Genomic DNA, 16,215 nt, shown 5'->3' with positions numbered 1-16,215 from the left:
TTAGCGATGGGCGATTTTGAATCGATGTTCCGAAAATCGATTTTTTTGTTCCGATTAATCGATTTTTTGAATCGATGTTAAGGGCACTTAAAATCGAGTGAATCGATTTTCTCCAATCGATTTGTTGCTTCGATTTAAAATTAAGTAATTGATTAGAATTTTTTAATGAGTTGATATAGTTTTGAAGCAGCCTTGAAGTGTTTAATATATAATTTTTATTTTCAAACGTTAATAATTCGGAGGAATTTAACAATCAGATGAAATTTATTTTTGTAAATTTTCATAATAGCTTGACTTTCGAATCGATTCAAAAACATCGATTCAAATGATTCGATTGAATCGGTGAATCGATTCGACATATTGAATTTGAAATTTACCCAACGCTAAGTCACATAGGCGTCATGATGAACAAATGATTCTACGTTCGGAAGCTTTGAGCCGAATAACAATACGAAACGTGTCGTTGACAGATATTGAGCCTTTTTTTTTGGAAAAATATATCTATATCGAAAGAACGCGGTCAGAATCGAACAAACAATCTCTGAATCGTCAAAATCACACGCTTGCCAATAGAGCTATTGTGATATCATCGGAAAAGTGGATTCAATCGCCAATATAAGCAATTATGTGATGGCAGCCGTCGTTTGGTGCGTAGCAAGAGAATATACAATGAACTTTTTCTTCGATTGAGAAAGAGGAGCTTAAGAAATGAAGAATGTTTTGTTCGTTGACCATTTTTGGATAGAAGTTCGTTGATGACGAGACGACGATCTGTTAGAGTTATTTTATTGGATAACGATGATTTTTTTTTATTTCCTCATCAGTTGGTGGCGAATCTGACGACTGTCAGCTCTGGTTTAAACGATTCTTTAGGAATTTCTCGATAGTTTTCCAAGCATTTTCCTATAATTTACTAAGAATTTGGGGGGAATTTATCCAAGGACATCTACATTTAGATGTAGACATTCTGTAGAAATGATGTCGTTTTGAACGATTATTTCACTGTCCTGCACAGGTATTTCTGTACGTAGGACATGTCCTACCTGATCTACCCATTTGTCGCGACAAGATTCCTTTGACACTCGACAGCACGAACGTACGAAATAAAAATGTCAATTGAATGCAGCCAATCATGATGGCTTCGACAGTATTGTGTTGTTTATGATCCGGACATTTCGGAAATCTATGCGAAATTTATGATTTAAAATCAAATTGAAAATGAATTCAATTCTGACTATGGGAGCGAATCGAACTTCGCGAGAAACGTCGAATGTCTACAGCATTGGTTGGCTTGCTTCGACAAAGTTCTTCATCGTAAAATTATTTTTCGAGGCAGTGTTGATAGACTCACACTCAAATCTCGATCAATATGTTCTTCCTTGAGAGCAAACTCATTAGAGATCTGCTTCGCAAATCTCACGCTTGAGATTTTCATGTAAACCGTAAAAATGATTCAGTCGCAAAACTCGTCAAAAACTCGTGAAACCCGAATGTTGTTGTTTACGTTAGAAAGGATTACTATAATTTTACCAGACTAATAAGAAATTATTGCCGTGTGTGAGTAAACTGTGGAAATACGAGACAATGAGTTAAAAAGGTGAGCCAACTTCTCCATGATTTTTTGACTGCTGAGTTGCGTGATTGACAACTCACGCATGAAAAATCTCAAGCGTGAGTTATGAGAAATTGAGTTTTTCACAACATTGTATCGTGGTCTTGGATTAGATTTTTTGTATAGCGGTGAATGGGCAATCTTTCCTTGTGAACTCGATATTAACTATTAATGCTAAATTGTAGGTTCACCGATTGAGCTTACATTTTGCTTAGGTGATATGAAAATATGAAAAGTAAACTGCAGCGAGTGTCCTACATTATTGGAAGGGCAACTAATCAATACTTTGGCATGGAGGATTTTCTCGGTAGAACTTTCTAAAACTGTAATGAGAATTATGCTTCTGTATCGTTATTGTGATCAAATATGGAACCCATAGCTTTAAAAAAAGAACTCCTTGCCGAAGTGAATGAAAAGTGTCCAGGATATGATATGGTTCCTACTAGTCGTGTATGAGAGAAACTAGACTCGACTACACGTTTTAAATAACGTTCTTTGCAGTAAGTTACCAGTTAGAAAAACGTTGCTCGTACTCACTCATTGCATTTGAAATCACAGCCTCACGTTACAATCGCACAACCGAGGTTCTGCTGAAAGCCATGTCTCCATTCGATAGCGGCGCGATCAATCATTGCACCCGCTTCAGCGGCCACGATGATTATGCCCTCTGGGAACATGAACCTGTTTTGCTCCGTGGATTGTGGTTTCTTCAGACAGACTGATTGGAGGAGCTTCGATGGTAATAATTGCATAAGTTGCATTCGCTTGCGATGTAAGTGCAGTATCGTCTTAAGATGTTAGCAACACTATTTTTTGTTGAAGAATATGATTACATATTTTTATGTTAGAACTTTTGCGATAAACGATGATTCCATGCATAGTTTTTTTTTAAGAGTTCAAAGTACATATTCCAAGACAGAATATTATAAGTAGAATCATTTTTGTTAATTCAGCTTTTCAGTAGTGATCACACGTTGACTGGATTTCCTCTCAGAAAAGTACTTGGATTCTTCTGAAGTGATTCATAGGACAGACACCTATTTGTTGTGTTAAATTCAATACTCCATTCAGAACCAGCTAGAAATACGCAAACGGATGAAATGTGTTGAATAAGCAAGCGCAGCTGGAACAAATTCAAGAGTGTTGTGATGCACATGTATCTGACCTGAACGAGGGCGTGCTACGGAGACGGCAAGATGATACAGTTTTCCTCAAAACAAATTTCCCAACATCTGATTCCCATTCATTCTCGGTTTTAAAAATATCCGCTCATCAAGAGAACCATAATCCAGCTGCAATGTGGGAATGGAATAAAAACGAATGGAATAATCTGTTGGAACGTTTATCTCCTTTCGGACCATAATCCAGTCGCAAACTGCAGTGATAATCCGCTGCAGGCATGGAGCTGGAGTCGAAACGATCACAGGCACAAATTACTGCCCATTTATATCGATCGTATCGACAATTAAGTTAATAAATATTTCTCTTCTCGCCTGGGGTCCAGTCGGACGGCATCTTTCTCCTCTCCGTATGGGATGTCTTTTTTTACTCTTTCAATTCTGAAACGACCAACGATTATTTAGCAATTACTAGACAGTTACTCCTGTTAACGGATTGAAATTTAATTGATTGGTTGGATTGAAATTTAATCGATTGATCTAATTGATCGTCATATGGTTGATGCCTCGCTTCTCTTTTATACTTAAATATCCTCCAGTGCCACAGCTGAGTAAAATTCCTGATGCGAAGATCCTACATTAGCCAAAGAGTCCGCCTGTTTATTATCCAGAATGAAGCGACGAGAAGAGATTTAAGTCATTTGATGGTGTTTGAGGACTCAATACTTGACGTCTTCCATTCAGTTGAGGTCGCATATCGGTCAAAGAATACAAACTTTAGTGTAATGGTATAGTACTTAATTCGGTTTTCATTTAGCTTTTCAATGTTTCTAATATCCAATGGTTTTGAAATCTCATATCGCATGAGGTCGAATTTCGGTTGTTGTTCACATAAAGTTGATTTGATTTTGGCATTTTCTTGTATTTTTTAACAGACAACATCCAAATGGACAGATTGTCCAAATTACCTGGAAAACCAGAGAGTATTGGTGATTTTTTCCTGTGTGAGAATTTATTACCGTTATTTTATTCACACAAATGTCTGAATCTGTTAGAATTTATGAATCATCGAACGAACCGACCATTACTTATTTCCATAAATTCTAAAAATGTCTACATTTCTCCATCAACCGCAAACGATCGAACAGGAAAAAATCGGCGTGAAGAAATGAGTGCAACTTTTTATGACCATCCACCACGGAAAACCACAATCGCTCGAACCGGCTCCAGAACTCCAGAGTGCGCAGACCGCTGAGCTGAAGTCCCTCCGGCCCTGGCCTCTTACTAAAAGGAAACCGAACCAACTCGAGGAGATTGCATGTGCCGTGTTGTCGCCCTACAAAACATGAAACATGCTGCAATTCTCGCGAATCAAGTTCGAGTCGAGAACAAGACGCAGAGAAGCTCGAAACCGCACACCTTGAAAATGGATTGCTTCTCTCGCTCGCGATCGGCGACTTGGGTCAACAACGAGAGCCTGTTTGCATTTTTCCCACATGTGGGTGTGTCTTCCGTTGCGGGGGGGCTGGTGCTGGAAGTGAGCGATGAGGAGCTCGAAGCTGAGGTCCATCGAAGCAGCAGCAGCAGCAGCAGCGTCGAACAAGTTTACAGGAATTAAAATTTATGGCCCTCCGAAGCATAGTGTTTATGTAGAACGACGGCCCACAGTGGAACAATACTGAAAATAGACGGTCAAAACCTTTTGAAGGTAACTGTTTTAAATAATAGGCCAAAGATGTCTTTAGATAATTTTTCAAAACAACCTCCAGAGCGATCTTAATAAATAATTTTCAGATTAGATCCATTATTTCGCAGTTTGCATAGATTTGTATTGATTTTATATGTCAGTGATATTTTTAAATTTCAATTTTCACTAAAGAAAATATTCATTTTTTGTCTGCATTGCATGGAAACATCCTTTTAGAATTTTTCCAAAGAACTCACAAGGAATACCCCTTGTGATTCTTTTACGAACTATTTAAACATTTAACCATGTGCTGTCAGAAGATTCACACGGAAACTTCTTCATGAATTATTTCCGTATTTTCCATTGCTTTCTCCTAGAACTCATTTACCAGCATTCATTAAGTTTCTCAGGGGATTCCCTCGTAAAATCATTCCCGGAATTAGCCGTTATTATTCAGTAGATTTTTCCTGAAGATTTCTTAGGCCTTCGTATCTTAACAGAAGATTTCCCCAAAAGTCTCTATCAAATTGCTTATAAAAACCTCTTGATGAATTTCACCAGAGAATGCTAGGGAAATTCTTTTAAACATTTCTCCAGGAAGTTTTTCTACGTACTTATTATATAGAAATACCATAGTTTGAAATAACATCCAATTGTTTAGGATTTTCTGGAATTACTGAGGGTTTTTCCAAGAAATAGTACAAGGGATTCTAGGAGTCTCCCCAAAATTGTCTTTAATATCATCAAACGAGGATAATTTCCACAAATTATTCAGAGAGGTTGCAATCCTTTTTTTCAACTTTGCCTTTGAGGTTCCTCTTGAAGTTTCTTTTAAGATTCCTGCTTAAAATCTCTCTGAAAATATCTTGGAAAATTCTTCAACGATTGTTCAAAATTGTCCTTCAAAAAGATTGAGGAATTCCTACAAAAGGCATTCAATTATGCTCTAAGGTATTATTCTAAGGATTTTTTTTTCTAATATTTCACAAAATTTCAATGAGTAACTAAATAGGATTCAATTAGGAAAATGTTCTTAGCAATTTATAAGAGAAGTTTTCCACGGATCTATCTTAATCTTTTTTCACATAACCATCTCTAAGTGTTTCGTTAGATTTCTCTAAAATCAATTTGACGTTGCTCCCGTATTTCTCCAAACTCTCTCAAAAATTTCTTAAAAAATGCCTACCTAAGAAAATAATAAAAAAAAACAAATCAAACATACCTATGAATTTTCAAGTTCTTTCAAAAACTCTTCCTAAAAAAATACTCTTAAATTTCCAGAGAAATTTGTTCAAAGGTTTCTTGAGAGAATTCTACTAGTGTTTTCCTGGGATATCGTACTAGGATTCTTCCGGAAAATTCACCAGAGATTCTTCAAAGTACTTTCCTGTGCCACTGGTGAGAATTTTCAAAAGAAATTTTTCAACAGATTTACTAAAGTATTTTGCAATTCTTTATTGAACTCATAAAAAGAATCTTCTGATGTTCCATCAAGTATTCTTTTAGGTTCTAGAAACTTCTTCATACATTTTTGTTGATCCAGAGAGTCTTCCATAAATAACATCCAGAAATCTAATCTCTCTCCTTTTTTGGTTCAAAAACTTATACAGGAAATCTCATTATTTTTTATGGATTTTTTTTACAGATTACTCTACGATCCATATCCAATTTACGTCAGATTTTGAGAGTAAAACATACAAAAAAAAAAAAGTTTACAAAAAACTTCTAATGAAATTTGTTTGGCTTACCGTTTTGTCTAAAATTTATGAGCATGACTCATATTCCGTAACGATTAAAAATGGTATAATTGATATATTTAATACTTTTTTTATGTGGAATACATGAAATATAAATTATTTGATTATCATTAGCTTTAAGCATTTCGCACAGATTCGTAGGTGGTACAGTTCTAGACCATTATATGAGGGTTGCCTGCTTCTGTCCGTTTACCACAGTCAGAAATTTGGGACTAACCTCTAACTCTCAGACAAGATTGACGCATCCTCCAACAGTCGAGAGCTGTCCTGACCACGTCCTTGCGAATTCTGGGGAATGGGAAATGATGATTAAATAAACACCTACTTAAGAAAGATGCAGAGAACTCTACGACCTCTCATAGATGTTACGGAAGGACGTGGAATGTTGATGGAAAGAGTAGTGCCATAGGATACCTTTGGTAGACGTTCTGGCCGACCAACATTTTATATTTACGCATTGCGATCATGAGCTGCTGATCAGAACAAACTCACCAAATTTCTTTTTCGAAACTCCTCTGCAATCCGTCGCTTCTCTAGCAATGAACACCACATAACATAAACGGTCACGCTTGTTTAAGCCGTAACTTAGCACTGCCCATTAAAATGTGAAAAAACTTCCATCTCTAACCGAGCGTCCACAAACCATTCATTTTTTAAATCAATACGCTTAACACACACTGGAGATAAAAAACGAGTCGCGTGTAACGATTTCGGCTCGAACAAAACGCGCGCAATTCCAAAAAAAAAACACAAGCTCCGCAAATCGTCTTCAAATATAACCTCCAACAAGAAAAAACACTTTTTCACATTGAAAAACATGTTTCTGCAGAACATTTGGACGTGGCATAGCACCATCTGCCAAATTTTGTTTTCACCAGCCGAAACGAAAAAAAAAACGCAAGACGAGGTAAACTTGACACAAGTTTCAAAACGCAGCCGCCCGCGCGCACGGCTTACTGCGATCTCAAGTAAATTATTTGATTATCATACGAAGAAAATTAGAAAATTCAATTGCAAAATCACTGTTTATAAGCAATTGGTCGGAATATAAGTCATAGCTATAATAAATAGTTGATTGAATTCGGAATAATTTACTAAAATGCTGTCGGAAAATTCAAGAATTCACCGTAGAATTTCTGCATTTTTTTTGCGAAATCCTCGTCGATAAACCTCACAGAAAATTCTGTGTTTTTTGTAGGATTTTCTACAAAAAAAATGTTCTTATTGCTTCTTCATCTATAATGGGCAATTATTGGCTTTAAAAAGGATCAATTTTTTTCTGAGTATCTTAATAAATCTCTTCACCCTTCCCAATTATGTTGCTAAATGTTTCTTGAATAATCCGGGGATTGAAACCAGAATTAAAAAAAAGAGAATTTCTGACGCAATTTGTGATGTGTTTTGGAAATATTACTGAAGAACTTAAGAATTTTCAATAAAATTTTTGGGAAAACTATTTGAATGAATTCACAGAGGAATTTCTAATACAAACTATCAACGAAATATTTTAGAATAAGATTTGACAAAACCAATTAATTTTTGGAGGAATTGCGAGGGAAAACTCTGATCTTTCAAAAGTTTAAGTGATATTTTTTTCTGGAATCCAGGAACATATTCCGGAACCAATTTGTGGATAAAAAGAAGATATAGAGAGGAATGGTTGTCTTCCAGGAAAAAAAAACACGTTGAAAGTATAAACTAACCTCATTTCCAAGAGATTTGTAACAACAACCCTGAAGCCCCGTTTCGATATTGCTCGATGAATTTGATTACACTAAATTTTTCAAAGAATATCGTAGAGCGGCTACAAAAAAAATGCTGCAGATCTGTTCGAAATAAGTGCAATGATTTTTGATTTTTTGAGATCTCAAAACATATTATGTTTTCTTCGAAAAATATAGTTTAGAGCTTAAGCAATAAGTTTATTTATGGGAAATTGCCTGAAAAAATTGAAGTGAAATCGAAGAAGGATTGTACCACTGGAATAGAAAACTGTGCTAATTTTTGTTGGACTTTTTCACACCAGTTTAATTTTCAGTTCAGTTCGAACTGTTCAGCTGTTGAAATTTCACAGGAATCCGTAAAATAATTTAAGTGTGTAGGCAGTCTATCCGACATTCCTTTGGAAAGTTCGATATGTTTTCAACTTATTTTAATTTAGAACTCCGGAATCTGTGAAATTTCGACAGAATTACGGTATTTTATTTTTCAGTTGTTGAGATTACGGTGTAATTCATGGATTCCGGTAAAATGAGCTTTGTGTGAATGAAATCAATTTCAATGCTATAATGTATGACAGCTTTGCTTAAAATAATAATATAAATATGTTCAAACGATGGGTAGGAAATTCTTGTATGATAGTGCATTCCTAGGAAGCCTTCCTTAGCCGAGTGGTTAGAGGCCGCGACTATAAAGCAAATTCATGCTGAAGGTGTCTGGGTTCGATTCACGGTCGGTACAGGATCTTTTCGTAAAGGAAATTACCTACACACTTAAATTATTTCACCGACCTCAGTAAAATTTTTCGCCGAGAACCCAACAGCTGAGAGCTCGGTAAATTTTAACGCCGAATACTTATTTTACCAAGATTTCGGCAATCCGAATTTTTTGCCGAGATCTTGGCGAACGTTACCGAGATTCGGTAAACGTTTACCGGGATCTCGGTAAAAGTTTTACCGAGAATCGTCAAATCATTACCGAGATATCAGCTGTTGGGTTCTCGGCGAAACCGTTTAAGTGTGTAGACTTTCCTGGGCATAGAAAATCATCGTACCTGCCACACGACATACGAATGAGAAAATGGCAACTTTAGGCAAAGAAAGCTGTCAGTTAATAACTGGGGAAGTGCTCACAAGAACACTAAGCTGAGAAGCAGGCTCTGTCCCAGTAGAGACGTAATTGACAGAAAAAGATTTTAAAATGAATTGATTTTTGCAGTCAACAAGCTTGATTGTGTTAGTGCACGTGTAGTACCAGTTATGCAGTAGTATCAGTGTGAACGTAAGAATATAACCTAAAACGAAGCAATGGTGCGAAAACATTAGAAATATTCAAATATATAAACATAATATGGACAAATGATCCACTTACCCCACTGTACCTTATATTGAAAGTTGTAGGCAATCTGACTTTTAATCACCTTTCTCTTCCCAGTACTGGCAAACATTTGGATTGTTTTCATTCGGAAACCATTTCCGTATGAAAACAATAAGCAAAAAATCTAATGTGATATTGTTGCTGGAAACAGAAAGCCGAGAGAGCCTTATTATACGTTATACATCAAAGTGGGCATAGTAACAGATGTCATGTTTTGAAAAAAAAAAGGTTTAGAAGTACAGTAGTTTCTCGATTTTATCACTGCTCGTTTTAATAATGCTTCATTATTTCACTCTCAATTTTAGCACGGTTTTCTGTTCGATTTTATCACGCCTCAACAGTTGTATGAAATTCATACATTTTACATTGAAAAACAACCCCAAACAATCGACATATATTCATTTAGCCCATGTCTTACGTGCTTTTCATTTCAATAGCTTAATTTCTATAATATAAAGCTCAAACTTCGATGAAAATTATATGGCAGAAAAGTACATTTTCATTATATCACGCTGCGGTATATCACGCCAAAATTTTTTGGGTCCGTGATATAATCGAGAAATTACTGTATAACATCTCACAATTTCTGATTTTTTTTTTTAATTTTGTGAAATATTTCCATACATCTTTTTACTACTTTTTAAAACAGACGCATAACAAACAACAAAGCAAGTGCGCTAACAATCGTTTGTTACAACTTTTGCGAATTAGGATACAATCTCAAGAACAATTGTCATGATAAACAAAGGGGGCAACATTTAAACTCGTGATTAATCAATTATTATAAACACAAAATCAAATTTGTATTATGGTTGTAGTTTGATAATGTAGCAATTATCCCCGAAAATCACAACGCACCAGGTGGGCGATCATTGTCACAATCAGTTCAAGTTGTACTGAACTGTTGTTGTGGAATAATATTTTTGGAACAAGAATAAGAGATGACAATGTCTTTGTTGCTGCGTGTTAGTTGACAATTAATTCACTGCTTTTAGAGATTATAATTTAAGATGATCATCATAGAGAAAAAATATACCTCTTCTAGAACGAGTTCCATATGGGCGTAACTGCAGTGTTCAATTTCTCTTTAGCCAATTGCTTGGCCACGTGATCGTGAAATGTTACGAAAAAATATTAAATTAGGAGTACTGATCCAAAAAAGAAATCGACGAAGAAAAATCGATCACTGCAGATACGCCTAAATGACTTATCTTACCAGTCAGCCTATGGCCTGGGTGGCCTCTGCTGTACGTAGGAGACGTCTCCATTCGACTCGGTCCATGGCTGCCCGTCGCCAGCCACGCATTCTGCGAAGGGTCCGCAGATCGTCCTCAACTTGATCGACCCATCTTGCTCGCTGCGCACCACGTCGTCTTGTGCCGGTCGGATTGTTTTCGAGAACCATTTTCACCGGGTTGGTATCCGACATTCTGGTGACATGCCCGGCCCACCGCAGCCTCCCAATTTTTGCGAGGTGGACAATGGTTGGTTCTCCCAGCAGCTGGTGCAATTCATGGTTCATCCGCCTTCTCCACGTTCCGTCTTCCATCTGCACTCCGCCGTAGATGGTCCGCAACACCTTCCGTTCGAAAACACCAAGGGCGCGTTGATCCTCTGCACGTAGGGTCCATGTTTCGTGCCCATAGAGGAGTGCCGGTCTAATCAGCGTCTTGTAGATGGTTAACTTCGTGCGATGGCGAACTTTGCTCGATCGGAGCGTTCTGCGGATTCCAAAGTAGGCACGATTTCATTTCGCCTAAATGACGCTAAGCGCAAATATGAAATATGTTTACAGTCTGATTGGACCTAGTAAAATTCTTGACTGTCGGCCATAGTGTACTAAGTCTAATAATCGAGTTTTAGGATATTGCATAAAAACCAAAATTATAATAATCGTCTGGAACCGACTTAAAATAACAGTCAAGCAGTCGGCTAAATATATAGTCAATCACTTGGTTCACTCTTTTTTTTTCAAAAAAAAATAATGCAATTTCTGATCAATTATTCAAATTTGGTATGTGACACGAAATCAGAAGCATGTGTCGGATTTCGGAAAATTTAATAATTTCTATAGCGGAAAAAAAAAGAATCACTCGAAAAATCTGACAAATCAGGTTCTTCAGTGTTGCATCTGCCAGACACTAAAAACGGTAATTTATTAAAACAATTATAATAACATAAAATATCACATACTTTCAATATACTTTCTGTTTCGTCTAGACGTCAATGAAATTCAGTACAAAAACAATAATCTACATTGCCAACAAAAACAACAGATATCGACGATTGTCTAAACTTGCATCATTCAACATACAAACTTGCAACTTTGAACTTGTATGCATCCATTGTATCACACGAGTTGTATGAAAGGTAATTACAGTGTAACTTACTTACATGCGAACAATGTTCGTGAACCATGTTTGGTCCAAACTTGAAATTAGTTTTTATTATTTCTCGGGATGTCATTTAGAAAAAAAGAAAACATTCTCAAATATTGTTTTCTCAGTTTTCTCAACTGCCTCTAAGAGGTTTTCTCTTCTTCCTGGCGTTGGGCTCCAACTGGGACAAAGCCTGCTTCTCAGCTCATTGTTATTATGAGCAATTTCACAGTTATCAATTAAGGGTTTTTATGGCGATTGACCATGTTTGCTTTAATACAGTATTGAACAAAACATTTGCAACTTTTTCGAGTTTTCATACAAAATGTCCAACTTTGGTAAGCTAGGTCTCAGTTATTTATGAACCGATTTGAATGAAATTTTTACAGAACATAACTTGATACTTGAATATTTTTGAATATTTTTTCCAATCACGAGTTTGAAAGTGATAACGATTTAACTAAAGTGAAATTATCGACGAAAAATTCAAAACTATTTTTCTCTAAATCTAATAGCCCTGCACAAAAACTGTCTTCATCTCGTCAAAATCTACAACTTTGCTGAATATACCATGAAGCTATCTCTCCAATTTGTTTAGTTACGGCAGTTAATAAGTCCCCTGAAGAGATCAAAATTGGAATAAATGATTTACTTGGATTTTCCCCAGTCCAAGTAATCATTATGAAAAAGAGAACCCAATCTGGCATTGTTTGGAAAGGGCTTTCTCAAGAATATTATTTAGATCACTTTAACAAAAAAGAATTAAATAATATTAAAGCTTTAAAAAAATCAAAACTTATGTTCGATGTCCGTGTGACATGGGAACATTTCCAGAAACCTAGTGGAAATTTCCAGAACCCCAAAAAAATCGTCAAAAATTTACTTCAGTCAAATCGTAACTGCTTTTGAACTCGTGATTGGAAAAACCACTCAAAAATAAATGTTGAAATTCAAGTTATATCTGAAGAGCTGTGAAAATTTCATTCGAATCGTTCCATATCTAAGTATATATGCAGCCATTCCATGAAAAACCGATCTAGTGGGTCTCCGAATTCCGTGCAAATTTGCTATTTTGTTCCTTATCCGAAATAAGGATACACGTATTTTTGGATTTTTTTTATTAGGGTGACCATTTCCGAAATAGGATGACCAGAAAAATCGCGATTTTGCAAAATTTTTATTTTTAAAAATATTATAACTTTTGAACCGTTTGACCGATTTTCAGTCTTTTTAGACGAAACTGTCAAATTTTCAGCGATGTATGTTTTTTAGTTTTTGAGATATATTTTTTTGAAAATAAAAAATCAGTCATTTATCATCGGCACACACTGTAAATCTCAGCGCATTAGATTTGTAATGTTTAAAAAAAATCATAACTTTTGAACAGCTCAACCGATTTCCAATCTTTTTTAATGGAATGAAAGCTTAAGGTCTCAACTTTTCAGAAAAAAATATTTTTTTCACGTTTAAACAAATTTTTATCAGATTTTTCAATTTTGTCTGAATAGTTGAAATTTTAAGCTTTCATTCCATACAAAAAGATTGGAAATCGGTTAAGCTGTTCAAAAGTTATAATTTTTTTTAAACATTACAAATCTAACGCGCTGAGACCTACAGTGTGTGCCGATAAAAAATGACTGATTTTTTATTTTCAAAAAAATATATCTCAAAAACTAAAAAACATACATCGCTGAAAATTTGACAGTATACGTAACATAACTTTCAAGAAAAAAATGAGAACAGCGATAGCCCTTTTGGTCCCGAGGCCTTCAAAACACGAAAAAACGGAAACTATTGAGTTTTTTCATGTAAAAAACACAATTTTTGTGAAATTTTATATTTTTCCTGAAAAGTCAAAATCTTTAGCCATCATTTCGTCCAAAAAGATTGAAATTCGGTCAAACGGTTCAAAAGTTATAATTTTTTTTAAAAATAAAAATTTTGCAAAATCGCTATTTTTCTGGTCACCCTATTTCGGAAATGGTCACCCTAATCAAAAAAATCCAAAAATACGTGTATCCTTATTTCGGATAAGGAACAAAATAGCAAATTTTCACGGAATTCAGAGACCCACTAGATCGGTTTTTCATGGAATGGCTGTATGGATATAACCCTCTCAACTGATAATTTTGTATGAAAAATCGAAAAAATGCAAATGTTTTATCAATACCGTGATTTCGGGTGAAATTGATCATTTTTCACGGTTTTTCTAGTCGGTTTTCTATAATGTTAACAATGCCAAATACTAAACGCAGAAAAACAAGTACGAAGGTGAGCCTCATCGACTCATGTGGCGAAATTTTCTAACAAATGTCATTTTAGTGTTATCAAATATCTCTAAAATAAAAAATTAGGGGATCTCATTTCGGGATGAAATTGATCACTTGTTAATGCCATTATTGTTAGTTTTCAATACAACTCTACATGATAAATTTGAGCTCTCTGAATCCGAATATGCTTGTCAAATTCTTAACAATGCAATATATATACATATAAATAACGAACAGTTAAAATTCAACAATTACGCGGAAACGCCTAAATGTATGGAATTTCCTAAGGAATTCAATGATATCTAACAGAAATTCAATTAATACAACCATATGAGCTAATTGGTACGAGTTTTGGTAATGAAATCTGGTTTAGGGATATATCTCAAGCATCCTCACAAACTTTCAGGTTTATACCATGTTCAAATCCTTGCTTAGAAATAGAAGTTTATAGGTGTTTGTCAATACTGCACCGTGCATGATTTTGAAATTTTACATTATTTTCATAATAATAAACATTCTTGAACGCAAAAAAACTTTACAACACATAATTCGACAATAGTTACGACAAACAACGTTCATTTATTGCTGCTTACATTGATATTTGTGCTCCATTACGAATAAATAAAATCGTGTGATACGATAATCAATTTCACCCTTCTGATCAATTACACCCGATTTTACGGTACTGTATATCGTGAAGCAGGTACAAGAATTCTCTATAAGAGGTTTTGACCGTCTATTCCCAGTTTCGTCCCACTGTGCGACCGTGGCTCGAACCATATGCTTGGCCGGGATCGACGACGACGACGACGACGACGATGAGGCCTGATCGTATGCGCTTAGTGGAGGAGATTTTTGGCCAAATATGGTCGAAACGAGTTCGCCGAAGGTTTGGGCGCATGTTTTCGGGCCATTATAAGAGCTGTTTTGGTTCGTCGTCGTCGATCGTTTGGCCGCCGGGGAGGTGTTTGTGATTCTTTTCAGGCTGAAAGTCGACGGCGAATGGGAAGAATCTGCGTTGATTACACGAGCCTTGGCTTAGCGGTACGAGTTACGAGTTTGGTCATACTACAACTATCTTTCCCGACCGGTTAGGTTTCCTTCTAAAGCATTGTGTCGTTTGGAAGGATTTGCACGCGTTTGCCGTTGGTTTTGTCGACCTTACGTAACGGATCAGAAAATTTATTTGCATTGCCATCCGGGCAAGATAATGATGCAATTTGTGCCGTTAATGAGAAGCTTGTACTCGGGCAGGGATTAGCTCCCATAAATAAGGAAAGCAGGTTAATGGTGTCAAGTTCGGAAACCAGATAGACTAGATTGATTCGGTTGACTGAACAGATGGTTTCTTGAGCGGAGTTTTGACACGCAGTTATTCACAACTATTCAGTCCACCAACTGCCATTGCATTTCCTAACAGTCTCACAACTAAAAGTTTTTCACTATCAGGTATCAAGTATCAGGCTGGTTTCAGAGGCAAGTTCTCCGCCAAAAGGGAAATTTTGCCATAGCTGTGTTTGACCCTCATGTATCAGATGATACAAATTCCATAATTGGATTTTAAACTTTCATACTAATCCCTGGTAGAACAGCTACTTATCTCTCCAAGTGAATGATTTTCCAATTTTTGTCCCTGCCACAGTATGAGGACACAGACTTCCGCCGAACTATTTTCACCCAAGAATGACATCATTTAGAAAATGTGATTTTCCACAGAAATATTCCCAATGAAAGTCAGCCATATTCGTGGGACGAAAGTTTACGATTTCCAACCGAAATTTACGCTCCCAATTAGTTCGCTCTCCCCCGCTAGCCATGGTGATCATAATCCAGCTTGACGTTGGTGCTTAAATTTCAATCTTTAAAACCATTATCGCCGATCGCCTTCTTCCATAGAGGCAGCCAAATAAGTAGGTCCCCCTCATTAATTGCTTCGATGCGTTGTTTGCATCCGTCGCCTCAAACGTCGCGCGTTGATCATTTCCCATCGTTTCGTTTTCGAATGGTTGATGAGGAGGGTGGAGTAGGGGAACTAGGAGTAAAATGCGCTGTTGGGGTAAAACGCACCACCGAGATATCTACACGAACACGAACAGCAAAATTTTCAACGAGCCCGCGAGCTTATCTGTTTGGCTTCCTTGTAAACCCAAGTAGAACAACGTTTTCGACGAAACTCACAGTTAAAATTGAATTTGAAATCTTTTGGAGGCGCATAATACCCCGTCTTCCCGTACACATTGTGTCCAGAGGCAATTAATTGCTCCGACTGTGGCTGAATCAATTAGCACTTATAGAGT

At 36.3% G+C, this 16,215-nt stretch overlaps 1 protein-coding gene across 16 annotated transcripts in view; it reads left to right on the top strand.

Moving 5' to 3' along the window:
• Positions 1–16,215, top strand: part of LOC5566335 (titin) — a 446,003-nt gene that overhangs the window by 149,457 nt on the left and 280,331 nt on the right. The gene's annotated exons all lie outside the window — the stretch shown is intronic.

This window comes from Aedes aegypti, chromosome 2 (assembly GCF_002204515.2).
Source record: "Aedes aegypti strain LVP_AGWG chromosome 2, AaegL5.0 Primary Assembly, whole genome shotgun sequence".
NCBI classification, from domain to species: Eukaryota; Metazoa; Arthropoda; class Insecta; order Diptera; family Culicidae; genus Aedes; species Aedes aegypti.
Note: the sequence above shows the minus strand (reverse complement) of the source record. Positions and strands in the feature narration are given on the sequence as shown.